Source organism: Mirounga leonina, unplaced genomic scaffold (assembly GCF_011800145.1).
Source record: "Mirounga leonina isolate KUSES-001 unplaced genomic scaffold, KU_Mleo_1.0 Mir_174, whole genome shotgun sequence".
Lineage (NCBI taxonomy): Eukaryota > Metazoa > Chordata > Mammalia > Carnivora > Phocidae > Mirounga > Mirounga leonina.
In genome coordinates this window covers 31,830,112-31,846,594 of record NW_023270451.1, presented here as the reverse complement: position 1 = coordinate 31,846,594, position 16,483 = coordinate 31,830,112, and the positions used below count along the sequence as shown (strand labels likewise).

At 37.9% G+C, this 16,483-nt stretch overlaps 1 long non-coding RNA gene and 1 other non-coding gene across 2 annotated transcripts in view; both read left to right on the top strand.

The window, feature by feature from the left end:
- Window positions 1–1,537: 1,537 nt before the first annotated feature.
- Window positions 1,538–16,483, top strand: part of LOC118020819 — a 65,531-nt gene continuing 50,585 nt past the window's right edge. Inside the window, exon 1 of the long non-coding RNA XR_004682018.1 lies at window positions 1,538–2,193. This is a non-coding gene — a long non-coding RNA (uncharacterized LOC118020819). The remainder of the gene's footprint in view (window positions 2,194–16,483) is intronic.
- On the top strand, window positions 12,220–12,371 carry LOC118021432. The gene has a single exon (XR_004682175.1). It is a non-coding gene; the product is annotated as a small nucleolar RNA SNORA57 (small nucleolar RNA).

Here is a 16,483-nt window from a genome sequence, read left to right as displayed (position 1 = left end):
TGTGACTATTTGGCATGTTTTATTAGGATTGTGACTTTTAAAAAATTCTGTATACTGTTAGAATTTAGTATTGTACGACTTTTAAAACAAACATTAATCAATATATTTTCTGTTATAATTGTAGTAAGGTTGGTTTTGCTAAATTGATATTTATTGGATAATAAATGCTTTGCACATTAACTGGCCTTTGTTTAGCTAAAAGCAGTGATTTTCTAATATAAACAGATCAGGAGAAGATGTATTACTTAATCCTTTTGGGTTCCTTTCCTCCTTCTGCGTCCTCTGTTATATTTGTTACACTCCCTTCTTTTTGTATTAACATCTGTCCAATTAACCCTGATTATACAAGCCCTAACAAATGGGAAAATATATGGCAAATATAAAAATTGCTCAGAGCAGAGCAGAAATAATTAATGATGTGCATTACAATTACAATCAAAAGGAATTAAGTTTATTTTTACCTTAGACAACTGAATGCTCCAAGTGGATTAATAGTACTATCAATTAAGTGTCATGTATGTGTGCATATGTGTGTGCACATACATGTGTGTCTAGTTAGGAGGGGTTGTTCATCCAGTCTATTACAGAACAGGAATACAAAGACAAACTATTACTAGAGCAAATTAAGTTAGCTATTAAGAAGTGCTCTTGTCTTTAGGGGTTTTGAAAACTTTGTTAAGTCCTAAATTCAGTTCAGCTTCACCTTATATGAGAATAAGCTGGAGATAAATCAGGGCAGAGAATGAGCCACCAATAAGGACAGAAAGGGAGACTCCACGGGCAGCAGTAACCAGTAGGTTTCACCAGAATTTCTAGCTGACAGAAATATTGATGCATTGAAATCATAGTGGCTACTGTGTGTGGAAGACAAGAGCCAACAAGGGACGTGTGTGTATCAAGATACCCTGCATTTAAGTTCATAAACACCCTCCTTATTAGCTCTCTGGTTTTGCACACATTTTGTAAAATAGACATGATTATTTACTGGCTTACATTTTTATGACTCCAATGCATTAGTTTACGCACGTGGCTCAAAATTATCATTTTTATCTGTACCCTGATGGGTTACACATACAAACGATTTCCCTTTTAAAATTCACCTGCTTTTCCCCTTCCCTTCTTACTTTATCCTCATCCATCCTCCAGTCCCCTGCTCCCAGGCTAACCAAGTTAGAATGCAGAAATAGAGTGTGCAGCTGTTAGAATTGCTAGAAGTGGGTTAGGCAAGTGGTTGATGAACAGTGACCCATCAAGGACTATAGTTAGCAAAAGGGCGGGGAGACAAGGTATCCAGTTTCCTGTTGAAGGGGAAATGTATCCTGAATGGTAGTAATTGCAGTGAATCAAGCTTAATGTCTCGACAACAGCCACTCATACCTGCACAGTCTCCACCCTCCTCTTATAACTGGTCCCGCAGTTAAATAGCTGTAAAGCACTGTCTCTCTGTCTCCTTCTCCCCGAGCTCCAACAGCAATAGTAGCAACAGCAGCTGTAGAAGCGGCAGCTAGAGATAGGCAGGGCTGTTGCTTGCAGCCGCGCAGATTGCCTCCTCCTCACCACACGCACGCATATACACACACGCACTGCACAGATTTCCAGTATCGACGCGTCTTGATAGAAATGAAGGACTCCAAGAGATGAGAGGAGAGCGTGAGTCATGGACAACAGGTATTTCATCTCTGACAAATCCCGTTTCCTTCTGATGCTTATTGGTATGGATAATAAAATAACCATTTGTGATGCCTAGCCTGAGTGGGAGACTGGAGGTAGCCACGCAGAGGAGGGGAAGCGGGAGTGTGAGGTGGGGAGCGGGGATGCCAAAGATGACTTTCAGGCTCGGGAAACCTACATCTCTCAGCCTCCGCTGTTTTTGAGTTGCAAATTGTCAGGGGCGGGTGGGCTGCCGGCAGCCTGTGTTGTGGACTGGAAGTCGATTTCCATCTTTCAGACACTAGTTAGAATGGGCCGTGCGTGGTGGAAGGGGGTGGCAGTCGAGGGGAGGAGATGCTGCGAGCAGAGTTCTTGACGCGCCGCTCCTCTGGGGAAACCGAGCTGTGAGGCAGCCTTCTTTACCGAGCCGAGAGCGTGTGAATTGCAAGGGATCCTGAGAGCTGGCTGGTCCCGGGTCCTCTCCGGAAAAGCGGTTGCCCTCGCTTCGGAGATGCGCCCAGCCTTCGCCTGCATCACACTGCAGTAAGTTAAACTCGACACGGTTGGCAATTTGAGTGGCTTCTGGGTTTGTGCTGCGGGGGAAGGGAGGCTGAGAAGAAATGGCGAGGAAAGTTAGAAAAGCATAGCTTTGAATTCTCCTTGAGATGTTCAGTCGGTTTGTCTCTCTGACTCCCGTCCTAGCTATGCTCTTAATTGGTTTACTCTTGGTTGTTTGCTGACGGATGTGGCTTGTCGGTTAGGTGTGCATAAAGCGCCTAGTCCATTGTGATTTTAGGCAACAGACCTGGCAAAAGCGTCCTACATTTAATTACAAGAGGGAGCTCCTGAAAGTTACTATAATGGGTGATACTTAGCCTTTTCGAAAGAAAATTCGTGAAGAGGCCGCTTAGACTTTCAAACGCTCAGCTAATTGTTCCAAGTTTCATTCCAGACTTACTCCTAATCTGCAAAATAAAGAAGCAATCCCACAAACAAAATGAAACAAAGGTCTTTGATTTACTTTATTATATTAAAACAAAATGTGAAGTAGTTCTCTAGGTAACTGCCAGGCAACAGCTTTGGCGACACTGATGATATGATAAACATGCAAATACTCTCTAGTGGGTGGTAGTGCTGGATTCCCCCAGTTTCTTACTACTGCACTCATCCTCTCCACTTGCTAAGCGGTCCCTTCCTTGTGATTTCAAAGTGGGGGGTTTTTACATAGCCGGCTTTATACTTCGAACCAAGCAGCACTGTGGTCCCTGGCAAAAAGAAGGCTAAAAAAACTTTTGGAAAACTACTTCAACTGGTTGCTCAGGTTGCAGATAACAAACTCTTAAAAGGAGGTAAAAACAGGTCAGCGACAGCCAGCCCATTGTAAAGCAAATGACCAAATAAATGTGAATGCAGGCAGAATACTAAAGGTCTCTTTTAGAGGGAAACGAGATATAATGAATCTAAAAATGCTGGCGTATTTCTAACCAGGTCCTCTTTTACACTGACCAGATTTTTTTTTTAATGGAGCAAAGAAGAAAGAATCTCTCAAGCAGAAAGGACATGTTGCGCAAAAATATCAGACCTAGCTGTAGGATCTCTGGAAAAATTGTGCTATTACTATAGTTTTCTCCAAGAAAGATTAATGAAAAAACAGAGTGCTCAAAACAGAGTCCAGGATTTTAAGCTGGACTCTTCCATATGCTGTCATAAATTCTATAGGATAAAGAGATATCAAAACTTAGGAAACAGCTAGTGAAATGCAAAGTAATTCAGAAATTCTCCATCTTTAGAAAAAAGGAAACTAAGAATCATCCTTATCCAGTTATTTCAGTTTTTAATTGTGTTACTTCGTAACTTATTCCATACACATGTATTTCTTGGTGCAAAACTCTCCGTATAACTTCGTAAATCACTGAGTAAAATATAATCCAGAAGATATATTGCGATAGTGCATGCGTGAGAGTGGTTAAAAACTTTAGACAGCAATAAAAAAAGAAAAGGAAGCATCTACACAAAAGACTAAAAGAATATGGTTGGAGCCAGTTTGTGAGCAACTCTGGAATAGATCACTATCTGAACCTCAAGTATTAGCTAAAGAGAAGAAAAATCGGGCTAAGAGCCTGAATGGAATTACTAGGAATTTGAATTGCATAGGGATTCATCAGAATATCTCTTAAGATAGAAACATAGGTAGAAGAAGTCGAGTTTTGGGAATACCTTCTTTTCATCATTTGGTTGACCTCACTATAAGCCTCATGGTACACCTCATGTTATGTGTGAGAAGAAGATTTTCAAAACTGTTTTTGAAATAATTATTTTAAAGTTTAAACCATTGGTAAATTTTGCTGGGAAAAGTGTCTGAACTTGGCAAGTATCCTATGACTCATGCTTCCCTTGCACACTATGGAAAGAAGGAAGAGTTGTAGCCAGACAAGCCAAAGATAGCTGCTGATCTCTCAGTCTAATTCTGCCTGCTAATAGTGACTATGATGTTGATATATAGGCTTGAGATGACATATTAAGAATATCCTTTACTGGATGCTTCTTCCCCTGGCTGGCCTCAGGAACAGAACTGTACTTATGTATGCATGATGCTGTTGCAATATTCTCTTAAGGGTAATACTTCTAGCCTAGGTGCATCTGCCTAGAGGAAGATCTAGGCAAGAATTTGAAACCTCTTCCTATTGCTTCTCTCCCATTCATGACATTTTCTCTCTCTTTTAAAACACCAATACAAAATCTGACCTCAAGCAAGAATCCTTTGTATTTGGTCACCTTTAGGTATTATTTATGAAGTAGGTTCAACCCCTTGATAGCTCTCTGGTTTATTTGCATGTATGATTTATTAACCATACAGTACGTGAATTGTTCACAGTTATTGTGAGTACACAAATGGCAGGTACTAGGTTAAGTACTTTGCAAATGTCTTCTCATTTATGGGATAATAGCTACAGGAGACATGGCATTTTCTCCCCTTTATAAGAAACTAAATCACAGAGCAAATAAGCAAATTACCTAAAGCAACATATTTATAGTAAATGGTGGGCTAGGATTAACTCTAAATCACTTTGCCCTTTTATTTTATTAAAATGGTGCTCTACCATGTTCTAGTGGAGTGAGCTTGTCGATTTATAGGTGGAGAACGTTGAGAGTGCTTGAGAAATCATAACAATCAGGAGAAAACTTCCTGCTCTCCTGCTACCCAAGACTGGATCTCTCCAAATTAAAACTTGAATTGACCCCAAATCCAAACATGGCATACTCAACTCTTCTAATTTCAGTGTTCTTCTCTGACTTCATGAACCATGAGAATGAGGCTGGGGACATCTTTGTCAGGAAGGAAAATGATGGAGTTAATATGGGAGGAGAGAAGTTGAAAGACCCATAAACCAAGAGGGCTAAAAGGAAAATAAGAGGAGGTTTATCATGGTGGGAGACTGGTATGAGAAATTGTCCAGATACTGTGTCCTGAGGGATGCTAAAAAACAAACTCTTTGGACCGAATGTGGGATAGATAGATAAAGCACAGATTTAAACCATCTCTTTAAGTAGTTGTAAGGTCTGAATATAAAAATTAGATTAGGCTTGTCTTCAGATAATCTCCTTTACACTTTTTTTTTTTAAAGAGTAAAAGTGATGATTCAAAGGAATGTGGGGGCTGAAAGGCCTGATGATGACCAAAGAGGTAAAACAGTGTGTGGAAATATCACTGGGTCTTGCATAATCACTTTCTGAAAATTTACCAGGAAATGAAAGACCATCTTTAAGTGGTGAGGATAAAAACAAAATGGTTCATGTAGGTAAAATCTGAAGTGTTAAGGAGAGTAACGTGATTACTGTCACTTGTCTTCTTATCACAGAAGACAAACACTAACAAGGAATAAAATGAAAATGTTATGGGCATAACGCCAAACAACATTTTAAGATTGGTCTTTCTCAGCATGCTAAATTTAAACAGCTGAAATTCTTTTTTAAGTATTATCTGAGTCAACAATTTGAAATGAAGGATTTGTCTTGAACAGGGAATCTGTATTGCCTTGTAAGTTTGAAACACAATGTCCTTGACTCTGTTATTTTTTATTGGCAATATGCCAGTCACTACAGAGCAAGGAGCACAAAAGTTATTACCTTCAAAATCAGAGTATAAATATATCTGCTCCATAAGGAAAGTTGATGAACTTTGATGGAGCTTTGCAAATACATTTACATTGTCAGGCCTGATTCTTTGTCATGTCTCTTGTCACTTGTGACACTGCAAGTTGAGATTAGGAATAGAGTTAGGACAATTAACTTCAAGGGTTGATTTTTGAATGTGGTGTTTTGGCTCTCTTCCCCTTACAGTTTAAAAATAATGATGGGAACTTTTGTTGAGTGCTTGCCACGTACCAGTTGCTTGTATAAGCATCTTGCGCTTTAATCTTGACAATACCCTTATAGGATAATCTTATTATCATCTGCATTCCATTTTATAGAGGAACAAACTGAGGCACAAGAGGGATAAAGGACTTACCCGCAGTTCGATATTAGTAGTTTTGGAGCTGGGGTATGAAGCAGAAATTTGGCTCTAGAGCCCATGCTTTTAACCCAAAGGCTCCAAGTCTACTTATTAACTCTTACTGGCTTTTATAACCCTCTACAATTCATGCTATTTGTTTACCTCTTTTGTCTCTGCTTACACCTGTCTCTGTGATTTCTTTATTGACACCCGGATTCCTCTGTCCTTACTCCATTAGTGTTTCACCTTATGATGGATCTTTAAGCTTTTGCTCTAGCATCACAACCTTCCAGGATTCTACTTGGAGTCTACCACTGGCCCAACTGTCCTTTTCTGTTGTTTCGCTGCAACTCGTGCTTGCCTTTATTATTGAATATGCCAGAGAGGACTGAAATAACCTATTTTCTGCATTGAGGAAGAAAACCAAGCCTTATTCATCTTTGGAATGTTAGTGCTGAGCGTTATGTCTAATACAATAGTAAAGCTCAAAAAATACTGAATTCAAAGCTCTAATTCAGTTTCCTGAGGGATCTATAGTTCCAATTCCATAGTTTTTACCCCCCAAAAGACTAGAGACTGGTCTTTCAAATGCAAGTTACATGGTCTGAGACAGATAGTATATTTTAATTAGGTGAACTCATAATTTGTATAAAATTACTCAAAAGATATTTACCACCCCCTGTGGCATTGCATATTTAGAATATAGGAGACAATATTTTGGAATACAACAGATGACTATTCCAGACTGCAATATTGAAATTTGTAACAATACCTAATTTCTGGTACTAATGTATCTTGAGGGGGGAAAAAGCAAGTATTAGAATAAATGGTTCATCAAAGATGTTTTGCTTTTGTCGGCCAGTAGAATGAAGTTGTGAAATGGTGCTTTTGAAAAATTGTTTCTTGAATTCTTATTTTCTTTGAGGAAAAGTCCTGAGAAGATTTTGATTTAGTCATAGCTAATAAATATTGAGTCCTATCAGGAACAGACATTAGAAAGTTGACTACCATTAGAGGAAAATGAAAAAACGGATAATGGTGGGAAAATCAATCCCTACTCTCCGTCCCCCAAAGAAATATTTTCAGTTTATGGCATAATTTGGATTTTAGTTATTAATGATATGTAAATTTCTTTCATTAAGTATTCAAACATTATAACAGTGTGAACTGGATGGGCATGGCTATAGGGCTTTCAAAATACAGTATTTTTTTTTTTTTAAGATTTTATTTATTTATTTGACAGAGACAGAGACAGCAAGAGCAGGAACACAAGCAGGGGGAGTGAGAGAGGGAGAAGCAGGCTTCCTGCTGAGCTGGGAGCCCGATGTGGGACTCGATCCCAGGACTCTGGGATCATGACCTGAGCCGAAGGCAGTCGCTTAACCAACTGAGCCACCCAGGCGCCCCCAAATACAGTATTTTTATTAAAAGTATCATCTTAGGTCAAATAATTCTATTTTACTCTTTTTTTCCTACTTTATGCTCTTTCTAATCCATGCAAATAAGTTGTCAAATATGCAGTTATAACCAGGGGAAGAACAGCAGTGATAAGATGTGGAGATGTGTGGTAGCTATTTAAGATCCCTCTGGAGTTCCATCAATAAAGTTATCTCAGGATGAGAGTAACCCAGTGAAATACCTGGACCTTCCTTTATAATATTTCTTTTTCTTTATAGAATCTTCGTGATGATGGGATTGTGGTTAAAGGTGTGGAGAAATCAACTCCATCTAAAATTTCTCAGTATGCACAGATGCTCATTTGAATTTCACCATTTCCTTAGGCACTGCGATATAGGGGTTAACATTTATTCTTTGCCTTCAAATTGCCTGTGCTCAAATCTTTACTACTTGGATGACTTTGAGCAAGTAACTTAAATTCTCTGGTTTACATTTCTCTTTGTAAAATAGGGATAATGAACATGATATCCACTTCATCGAATTATGTGATTTAATCATGTGTATAAGAGGCTTAGAACGGAAGGAACATAATAAATACCCAGAAATAATAGCTATTTAGTATTTTCTATTTATTTAGGATGTTGTTTCAGGTAAAAAGTAAAGTGCCAGTAGCAAAGAAAATGTTCTAAGTAAAATCTAAAAGCTGTTTTCATTCTAGTTTTATATTAATAAAATACGAGACTCCTACAGCCTATTAAATGTTGCAGTAAACATCTTCTTTATAGGGTCATCTCTATTTATTATTTTGCCCAAAAGGTTTTTATTGAATTATTTAAAAAAAATGGTAACTGGTAACAAAGATAAATTAGATAACACGTGCAAATACTTCCAGGAGAGTGGTTGGCTCACAATCAGCCCTTAGACATATCAGTTCTCTTCCCTACCACCATGATGTGAGGCCTTTCATTTGTCTTCCTCTGACCATCTTAAGAGGTAGTCACAGCCATCATCCATTTAATGTATAAACTGATATTCTGTTTTCATCTATATCGACTCTTCTCCTATTTGTACCTATGCAGACTGGGAAAAAGATGATCTCTTGTATGAGGAAATCTGTTATTGCCTAGATTGCCTCCCTTTGAATCATATGAACTGGAAAGGAGGAAGAAGTGGAGGTCCTGTGGAAGAGCATTTCAGGATCCTTGACCTGAAAACAGAACTTCAAGCACAAAAGATGAGTTTGTAGTTTATTCAGCAACTTGTTCTGCTGAGACAGAAAGTGTAAGGAAATCTTTTTTTTTTTTTTTTTTCCTGGGCTTTTGACCAAGGAATCCCTTCGCTGGTTACTTAATGAAAAGAAATAAAGACTGGGGAATTCTCGCTTGCCTGCTTTTCTTAACATTGTATTTTAGTGATCCCAAGTAATGCTCAGCTACTTCTGGGAAATTTGAAGGTTCATATGAATAAACACAGTTATTAAAACTTTTACCTTAAGAAACAGAACTACTAACACCATGATCCTGTGCTTTATTTGATTTCATTCTTTAGTTATCGATGGGCTACTTTGTTTCAGGCAATGTGCCAGGCTCAGGAAAGGAAAGGGTAAGATAAGGGACAAATTCCTACAAAACTCAAGGTACTTCAGTGAAAGACAAAGACAGACAGAAGCACACACACCGGAACGAGGAAGCAAATACATGATTTATTGTTGTTCTTGTAATAAGTGCTATGAAAGAGACAAAGAGCTGAAATAGAGAAGAACAGAGGTCCTATTGACCGGGCAACAAACCGATTTCAAGACTCATAAGAACCACTTCCACAGACCTGCCCTCCATTATCCTTTTTTTCATTATAGAACAAGTTTCTGGTGCTGACAGTGAGCAGAGGAGGATTATACACCTGAAGTAGTCCTAAAACCAAGACAGATGAACTCATGGTGAATCAGAATTTGACCAAAACATTTCATTCAGTCAGAAACATGACTCCCACATTGCTATTCCCCTTAACTTTATATTACAGGATTATTCAATTTGTGGCAGCTTTTAAAGATTAGAAAAATGCAAGGACTTAATGTTGCTTAGTAACTTGTGTTGCCTGTCATTTTGGGTTGCACATAAACAACTTGTAACTTCCCCACACTTGTCCCAAATTACTAGAATTGAAACAGAGCACACAAGCTGATGAGTCACTTTGCTATCCTGTTGTTCTTAATAAGAGTTCTGGTTACCAGGATGGGTGCTTTATCGTTACATAATGTTATTTGCCACCCCATATGTCAGAACTTTCTATTTGGCAAATAGAGGTTCCTTCCCTGTCACCCACTGAAGAAAGCATAACATAACAGCTATTCAGAGCAGGAGTATTGTTGTGTTTGGGTTCCTGGTTTTTTGAATGTACTCCAAACTCCATCAGACTACATAGTGAAGGCGAAGTGGTAAAGGATTTTGACCTTCATGTGGAAATTATATTTTAGAACTATTAATGCTTTTTATCATTCAAGCTACTTGCATAACTGCTTGGTGGTACATTTAGTGTTCAGGTAACTGTATTATCTTTGTAAGAACGCTTTCAAAGCAAAGCAAAACAAAACAAAACAAGGGTTTCAATGTGACTATAATATTGCTATCCTTTATGGTTAGACAGTGTTTTCTAATTCTTAAAATTAGAAACTTTATAAAAAAAAGAAAGCAGTAAGATTCTGTTAGATTTGGTGTATATGTTGGGGTGCCTTAGTGGCTCAGTCGGTTAGGCCTTTGGCTCAGGTCACGATACCAGGTCCTGGTATCCAACCCCACATTGGGCTCCTTGCTCAGCCTGCTTCTCCCTCTCCCTCTGGGCTCTCTCTCTTTCTTGTGTGTGTGTGTGTGTGCACTCTCGAATAAATAAAAATCTTTAAGGAAAAAAAAGATTTGGTGTATATGTCAATAGTGTGGGAGTATGATATTGATCAAAATCTTTTCGCCACTACTAAGTGTCAAAGCTATATTGGAATTAGCACCTATGTCTTACTTTGGGGAGCATCCTGGATAAAGAGAATGTGCACACGCTGTTTCTTTAACATTTGTTTTGCTGATCCTAATGAATCAAAATCCAAACTGTGTTAAGACATAAGGAAAAATTGTTTGAGGAATGCTATTATGTCTGTTAAAAGAAGAGAAGGGCAAGAAAGGTTTCCTTATCTAAACATTAAGCAAAATTAAATAGTTTTCTATTTTAAGGACTTCTTAACAGTTCTTCAGATGCAAGTGTATGTTGGAATCTCTAGGAGTCGGATTTAGTACAAATTTCCCTAACCTTATTTGATCACAGAATCCCTTCTTTTGGGAGCATCTATTAATATCTCTTTGAAAACCTCAGATCACAATTTACTGGTCTCTTGGCATTCAGTTATTCATTTAAAAAGTTTGAGCATCTCTCATACATAAGAGTACTAGGTTCTGAAAAGAAAATTATGACTAGAACCTGGGCCTGACATTAAGTAGCTCCTAAATTGAGGGTTAGAGGAAGACTCATGGATGTAGAAATTATAAAACCATGGGTTATGGGCAGTGCTAGAAGAGAGATGGGCAGGAAGCACATAGTAGGCTGCTATAGAAGATGAGAGTAAGAGAATAAGAAATTCATTACAGTTAATTTAGAATGAGTTGGGTCTTGAGGGAAGATAGTCAAAAAAAGGACAATAAAAACACTTACAAAGATGTATTTAGAAATCATGATTATTTTACTCTCATGTGAAAACTGTACTCTTTTCATTCATCCAAGCATAACTCTTGAGTGACTAGTTGGCTAACGTGAATAAAGATGGGAGAGCAAACTGGGAAGAAGATATAAATTTGGTGATACAGATTGTAATTGATTTCTTTGAAGTAGATGTGAATCCCTGGGAAAAGAATGTAGAATGAGAAAAAGATAATTTAGGAACAAATCTTGATGAATTTTAATATCTTTAGAGTATATTGGAATAGTTGGGATATTAAGAGTGAAAATGAATTGTCACAGAGGAGGAAAACAATAGCAGAAATCTGTGGTATTCCAAAGACTAGGGAAGAACATCCTATAAGAAAGACAATGTAATCATCACTGCCAGATGTTGCTGAGAGGTTGAGATGAGGAATGAAAAATATCCAGTGGATTTGAACACAAGGAGATCATTGGTGATTTTAGCTAAAGATGTGTTGCCATGGTGACTGGGGTGAAACCCAGGTGAAAATGTGTTAGGGAGTGAGTAGGAGCTCAGGAAATGGAGACGGGGAGTGACTCATTGAAAAAGTTTGTGTATGAAGGTTTGAAAAAAAAAAAAAAAGAATTGTTTCTGGAGAATAATGGAAGTTTGAAGGAGCTTTTCTAAGATGGCTATTTTTTAAGCATGTCCAAATATCTATGAGAAGTCCAAATGATTAGAAAGTGTGTTCTCCTTGGGTTGCTTGGATGGCTCAGTCGCTTAAGTGTAGGCTCTTTATTTTGGTTCAGGTCATGATCTCAGGGTCATGATCCAGCCTGTGTGGGGCTTGGGGCTCTGTGCTGGGCTTGGAGCCTGCTTAAGATGCTCTCTTTCCCTCTTCCTCTGCCCCTCCCCCTGTCTCATGCACACACTCTCTCTCTCAAAAAAAAAAAAAAAGAAAGAAAGAAAGAAAAAAAAAAGAAAGAAAAGAAAAGAAAAAAGTGTACTCTCCTTCCTTCTTTTCTTGATGGGGGTGAAATGTTGTGTGGTCCCTGCCCCCATAATGTATTGAAGCAAAGAGAAAGGGCTCCAGCCCCCCTCCACACCATGTCTTTGGTACCCACGGCTTTCAGTCCACCAGTTATATCCTCAAGCATCAGGACACGGGTTACAAAAACAAAAACAAAAACGTAGCAGAATTTCAAAAAGTAAAGGGATGTTTGATGGGTACCTAAAAATGTGGAATTGAATAGGTTCCAAGACATGGAGTATGAGTTAACTTTGACCAGCAGTAATACCTTCTATAGAGAAAGAGGGGATGAGGGAGAGAAGGGAGCAATTTGAATAGGTAGATAGGCTTTGTAGTGCTAAATTGAGGATAATTTTGGGATTTAAATTCTCTTGGCAGAATTTGAACAAAGTGGAGAGTTAGAAGTTTTCGGACAAGGTTGGAGAAGTTATTGACCAGAGGCATTTGCTAGGATCTGGGTGATATTGGGGGAAGGGGCATTTGAGTAGATGGTCATGACTTTACAACGATTAACAGTTTACATGAATACGTGATTCCTTTCAGCAGCTGGTGATGTGGCATTGAAAAATAGAGAGCTCATCTAAGATGTATTGTTTTACTTCATTTTGCCTTTTATATTGTCATCACCTAATCTCTCAGTATCATGTCATCTTCTTTATCACTTCTTCAGATTTAGAGAAATTTGGATGAAAATTTTCCTTTATCTTATCTCCTATTATCATTATGATTGATTTTAAAGTACATAGGTTGACAAGTCAATTAATAGCCTACAGAAATTCTTAACCACCTTACCTTCATTGGCATTCCACTCCATTCCCTGCTAACCATTGGTCAATGACTCTATTCTGAATCTTGATATCTGAAACTTCTCATCTTTAAAATCATGAATTACAAAACATTAATCACCTGTTCTCTCCACCTCCCACCATTCTCCAGTGCCTTGACACACCTTGTTCTCTTCATGACTCAACTCATTCACAATCTCCTTGCTATCCCGGCAACTTAAATAATTCTTTTGCCCAAATCTTCATTTCTTTGAACTCTTTTCCTTCCATTTTACATCTGGCAAAATCCTTACCCTTTCTCAGCTGAGCAGTTTGGCTTTGCTTTTTCACTTCAATGCTATTGAAAATCACAAAACTGTGAAAACTGGTGTCATAATAAATTTGTGATCTCCCATCTCAGTCTGACCCTGGTAATACTTCGAGGTGCCCATGTTTTATTTATCTTTTCATTGTCCCTAGGAGCCTTCTCTTAAAGCTCTGCCACACATGTACTTGGTGTTTCCTTAAGAAAAGAAAGACTTAAGTCTTGTTTCCCTCTTCCTCTTTGTGCCATTTACTTTTATTTTTGGAATTGGCATTTAAACATTTTAATTAAATTTAGATTTTAATTAAAAATTATGAATATTGACAATTACATCCACCTTTCTTCCCACTGCCCCCCTTCCCAAACCCCAGCCTTTAGACAAAGTTTCATAACAAGGCCCCTCTTTATCTTTTCAAGAATGTCTATTGCCACTGTATTCTCTTCCGATCCAATGTTTCTTTGACATTAAGCTAGTTAAAATATCCTTTCTGTCAGTGTTCCTTTCTTACTTTACTTGCATTCTCATTGTGCTCTGATTCTTTGTTTTCTTCTGTGATTACAACAGTACGCGGTACAAAACAGGTACCAAAGAAAACAACAAAAAAGCAAAAACAAAAACAAAAACACTGAGTGAATAAGTGAACCTTGAAAATGCCTCTTTCTTGATTGAAGATGTTGAATCATCTCATAAAGAATTTCCCTGGGTCATCATTGTTTTTCTCTTTCAGTTTACTCTGTTAGAGCACTAAGTGACCATCTCTGTTCTCTGAAATACTATACTGTTTCTTACCTCCTCTCTGTCCATTTTTCAGTATAGTTTGCATTGATTCGGAACAAGTGACTGTCCGTTAGCATGTTTTCCTCTTCATACCCAGTAGTAAAAAATATATTTGCTTACACTGAAAATAATATTCAATCACGTTATTCTGTTTTGAGAGAATGAGGTTATTCTTAATTTGACCAATGCAATAATTGGTGCTTTATTTCTACAATATTAGCAGTTTAAGTTAGATTTAGGCATTTGTTTTATTTGTGACACAATCTGTGAATTGATTACTGGCATTCAGTTGTCAACCTGGATATAAAGAAGTGGAAGGATCAGAGTTATTTCCAGTATCTGACATGAACCAACATGGAGACTTTGAGGGCTTTATTGGAAGTAAACAGTAGGCTGAGAGGTCACACATGTGGAGAGAATAGAAAATAATCTATTCTATATTCCGCACTGCTATGTCACTTTCTCAGAGTCTCATTTAAGCGATGATGTACCAATGACAGTGAAAGAAAATATTTTTCTCAGCCAAATACTTACTATGCTTATTATCAATACTTACTATAAGGAGTGTGAATGAATGCTTATAAAAGGTTTTTATCATGATTTCCGGGTGTAATTCATGAATGGGTGGTCACCTGCTCAGATTCTTGCTTTCCCATAGCCCTATCTTCCCTCCATTCTTTCCACAGAATCAGATATCAACTAATAAAATAAATGAAAGCATTTTTAGGGGGAAAACATGATTTATATCAAACCTTTGTTTCAAAGTGGATTTGTCCACAGTAGTACACTAGTCTACTCGTAAGTATGTGTTCTTCACTTATATGAAGTTTTAGAAATTATAGAATTAGGTTGTCCTTGGAATAGCTTTTGGATTTCTGATATTTCTTTTCTATATAGTTTTACCTAAGCAATAAAAGTAAGGTTAGCTGTGACCTAAAAAAAGTATACTCAGTCATTTTGCTAAGAACACAATATGGTATGTGCCCTAATTAATTTTATTTGTGGGATATTAAAAAGTCTAACTTCACAAGGAAATGAAAACCATGTGGAAAGAGATGACTTTCAGACTGGGACACTCTCAAGAGCTTATGATTGGGTAAATTCTGATAAGCTGACATTTTTAATGCATATATGTTTGATTTTTCCTTTTTTTTTTTTTAATTGGTTTTAGCCATTAAAGGAGTTTATTCTCTATGATATTTATGCCAGGCCAAACAGGAAAAAAAATTGAAAAATTAATTTTCAGTTTGTAGAAATGACTTCTTTGATAGGTCTGAGTTGAAGACATTGGAGGTCAAGTTTCCTCTTGCCTTATGTTGTCCAGATTCCACTCATTCCACACTTTTTGTTTTTGTAGGATCAGGGTGGAATTTTATTTTCTTATTTTAGGACTCTTTTTCTTCTACTCTCTGTTTTTGATTGCCAAGAGACTAAGTACAAACAATTCATTGATTCCTGTGAAGACTTGTTTTTTTGTTTGTCAGTTTTTTATGATGAACAAAACATTGGTGACCTATTACTGCTCAAAGAATCCTCATTCTCTCTTAGTTGGTATGCATTGCTGTTTCTTTCTTTCTTTTTTTTAATGTTTTATTTATTTATTTATTCGAGAGAGAGAGTGGGGGAGAGGGGCAGAGAGGGAGGGAGAAGCAGACTTCTCACTGAGCAGGGAGCCTGACACGGGGCTCAATCCCAGGACCCTGAGATCATGACCTGAGCCAAAGGCAGACGCTTAACTGACTGAGCCACCCAGGCGCCACTGTACCTCTGTTTCTTAAACTGAGTACTGATTTGTGAAATGTGCTTCTTCTCCCATCTACTTAAGGGCTGAGGAAGAATTTCCAAATGGGGTGTGTGGGAGGCCATAGCCAAGCCTGTTGCACTGGAAGTTTGGTTGCCTTGATGAAGCACAAGCAATAAAACACAGAAGTTTGAATACATCTATGGTACAGCAAGGCTGTCACTAAAAGGAAGAGGGCTGGTGTGCTGGTATGGCCCCACACCCAAATGGTTATAAAAGACCACAATCCCACATTTTGTACTGTGCTAACTGGGAGGATTCCTTCCTCTGCGTGGGATTCTGGTAGTATTGAACTTTGGCTAAGCCCTTGTGTGGAATAAAACAAAGCCTCAGGGAGCATCTACTCACTTGCATTCTTAAGCTTGTGCTTATTCTTTGCAAGGATTATGTGCCAATGTAATTGTAAATCAAAGTGAAAGCCAAACAGTTGAGTCATGACCCTAATTCTTGCCATTTCTGGACCTTGCACCAGCTTTTTTGTTCTAACCAGCTTAGAGTCAATGATGTTAAAAATGATTTTACTGAGCTGGCTCATAGATTCATGGCCACTTCCTGCATAGCATCAGCACTTCCTGGTTTCT